Here is a 3579-nt window from a genome sequence, read left to right on the forward strand (position 1 = left end):
TACTATTTTGTGATTTGGTTGTGATAACCAACGGGAGGAAGGAGAAGATCGCCTCCAGCATGCTGAGACCTCAAGGCAACTCAAGAGCAGATCGCCAATGGAAGCTACACCATCCTGCTCCAGCCAGATCTGGAGGCCGGCGCGCCATGATTCACCAAGGGCACCGTCATGAGGTTCGCCGTCTATTTGCCGGCCGTCTTGTGTCCGTTTGCCGGTTGCCCATGGAGATGGCGGTGTCGGCTCATTCTGGTGGTGCTTATTGTTGGCAGGTTCGTGCAGCACACTGGAGGTTCGGGAGCGCGTGATGACCATCATGTCCAAGATACTGCAGCTCGAGGACACCATAGCCGTCCAGAGCAATGATATCTTGGATTGAAATCTGTAAGTGGAGGATACATTGTAACCTGTCAAATAATGTGTACCTGTTGAGGGAGTAACAATAGCAGAATGTTGACATGTCTGTGTTTGGGATTGTAGGCAGAAGGCCACGATAGGAAACCGGTTAACTCCGTGGAAGGTACAATACTGCCGATTTTATTTCTGAATGTTGCGTTGCACGGTCACAATATCTTAGAAAAAAATCTTCGGCAATGCTTATCTGTAGCTGAAAATCCTCTTCTGGTTATGCAGTACATCCTCTCCTCCTCTGATGTTGATGTGAAATCTCCTTCTACAAGGTAACTAGACAATCCATTCCTACAAATTTGCAAGCTTTGTTTCTCTCAAGTCTTCCACTCAACCCCAGACAATATTTCATTGAATCTGTGAATTTTCTCCTGAACTGATAGATGCAGTTGCAGGTCAAAACATTGTGATATGAGGTAACGGAAATATTTATGGAGGAAATTTACTTTTACACATCGTATAGGTTATCTTTATCTAAATCATGTGGTCCTTTTTCAGTTATGAGTTGCAGTAGTTCTACATGAAGATTATAAATTAGGTACGATTGTTTTTGCTTTCTAATTCATGAGTACAAGCGTACAAACTCGGTATCTATTTTCACCATGTCATGGCACGGCAACCGTGGGGCGAATATGATTGAACCTTATAAGCTGGCCTCAAGAACATAAACACCGGTTCCATTTTATTTCCCCGGACCTCATAAATAGTCATTTTGCTTATAACAGTTCCGAGGTATGACAAAAAGATTAAGCAGAAAGCAATGCTTGCTACAGATTTCTGTAACTGTCTTCTTTTTTTTCTTTAGAATGTCTAGCCCTTTGTATATATTTCCTAGAGATAAAAAAAACCTAATCGCTCTAGCTGGGCTTAAATTTAGGACATTCTTTTTGGTTGTTGAATAAGGTTTCACAACAGTGGTAGAGATAGTTCGAACTTGCAATAGCTCTGTGTCAGATGAAAAACAACAACACAAGAAGCGAGCATGTCAATCATGGGTATTGTTATTGTTCAACTTTTCCAATAGTGTTGCAGAAAACATGGTTGTTGCCGATTGAACGGATGTTATGTTTTCAAAGAGAATTCAAGTTCGTCTTTTATGTATTTATATGTGCTGATGCAATAAAATTTGATTGAATCTTCTTTGAAATTTATTTCAGTACTAATGCATAACTAAGAAATGATATCTAGCTTGAGCAGCTCAACTACGACGCACTGGATACACGCTAGGTATACTGACATCTTACGCATATCTTCGTTTTTATTTCAGTTATCACTTTTGGTGTAGAACTCTTTGTCTTCCATTTTATACATGATGTTACTTTGCTATATCAGTTATGTTGTCCTGACCGGATAGTTATCTTTTCTGTAAGCGACACAGGTGGTTGCTGATTGGTTGACATTTTAATTTGGACCTTACTTAATTCGTACAAGTGTAGTGACACCATTTTCCATGTTGGTTTGTTTTGGTAAGCATTTTCATGTATAAAATGGAATTGCCGGTCTGCCACTTTATTACATATAGCTTTCAGCCTGATTGATCTTAAACAAAACACCAAACAAAAAGGAAAAGTATGATTACCGCATATCCCTGCTACTGCTCGTATGGTAGTATTTAGTATATATCATTATTTGATATGGCAACTAATTTAATTCATGTTAGGATGCTTGTCCTATGAATGTGATGCCCTCCACAAGAAACAGCCAGCTGCATTAGGCAGACATAAATCTTCTTTGTTTCGGAACATGGTGGCCTTTTGGTAGAGGCATGTGAAGATTCCATTTACACATGATGTATACAATCTACTCCCTCCTCTCCTAAATTTAAGTTTTTAAGAAATTTCAATATAAACTAAATACGAATGTACATAGACATAGTTTAGAGCGTAGATTCACACATTTTGCTCCATATGTAGTCCATATTGGAATCTCTAAAAAGGACTAATATTTATAAACGGAGGGAGTATTTCTTATTGCCTATTATCTGTACTGATTAGTTGTATTTACTATCTAAATTGTTCTGTATGTTGTTATACCAAGCCAATTTGTATATGTGACCTTGCCTTTACTGAGTATATATATGAGATTTTCTTGGATTACCGACTAATGTATGTTTATGTGTAAATTCAGTAATTTCGTGTGGTCATTTATTTATCAAAATACCTATCATTTCATTGTAGAAATAGATAGGCGCAGCAACTAATGTATGGTTATGTTTAGGTAAATTCAATATATTTCATGTGGTCATTTATTTATCAAAAACCTATCATTTCATTGTAGAAATAGACGGGCGCAGCAATGCGCGCCATCAATGATCTAGTATATCCATATGACTCAACATGATGGCACCGTGAAAATACCTAGGAGAATCCTTTTGCATTAGGCTTTTGGACGCGCTTTCATGCTACTATGTTGTTGGCATCTCTGGAAGCGGTGGAACGCCGTGGTTTTTCAGGAAGCCATGCCCTCCCTGGATGCTACAGTAAGCCCAACCACATGGAGGCTAAGACTAGCCATAAGATTCTTCTTTTTAGAAAAGGAGGATGACCCCCGGCCTCTGCATCTAGGAGGTGCATGCGGCCATTTTATTGATTATTCTTGAGGACCTTACAAAGTAGAACAACAATATGCCTGAATCCACTATCTTGGCAATCTGCCGCTACTCCTATTCATATGATGAAGGGGTGCAAGTTGGGCCACATACCCAAACCTCTCACCTAAGCCTAACATCTAAAGCCGGAGGCTCCGACCGAGCCATCTGCCAAGTCCGGGGCACAAACCGGTCCGACACAGTCACATGTGTCGTCGCCGCCATCTTCCACTGGTCCATCTTCAGAGCAGATTGAGGTGTCAACCATGGAAGGTCCTCCGCTATCGACGCCACCATGACGCCAAACGACGACCTCCACCTACGTAAGCCTTCGCAGGTCCTCCGCCATCGACGCCACCATGACGCCAAACGTCGACCTCCACGAACGTGAATCAATCTCCAAGCAACGGACGTAGATCCATGCTAGGATAGGACCGCACCACCGCCGTCGCCCACCACAGGCAAGCGCCACCCAACCCCAAGGTTCCCAAAGCGGCGCCTTCAAGAAGGGAACGGCGCCATGAGCGCCCCCACCGCTCAACAAAGTTAGGGCTTTTGCCCGGGAGACCTAGGGGAAGGGGAAGTGA

The 3579-nt window shown here is 41.9% G+C and overlaps 1 long non-coding RNA gene across 1 annotated transcript; it reads left to right on the forward strand.

The window, feature by feature from the left end:
• The first annotated feature begins 261 nt into the window (after positions 1-261).
• Positions 262-2542, forward strand: LOC123075564 (uncharacterized). Its single transcript, XR_006436165.1, has 3 exons — positions 262-381; positions 478-517; positions 631-2542. It is a non-coding gene; the product is annotated as an uncharacterized lncRNA (long non-coding RNA).
• Positions 2543-3579: the final 1037 nt, after the last annotated feature.

Source organism: Triticum aestivum, chromosome 3D, assembly GCF_018294505.1.
Source record: "Triticum aestivum cultivar Chinese Spring chromosome 3D, IWGSC CS RefSeq v2.1, whole genome shotgun sequence".
Lineage (NCBI taxonomy): Eukaryota > Viridiplantae > Streptophyta > Magnoliopsida > Poales > Poaceae > Triticum > Triticum aestivum.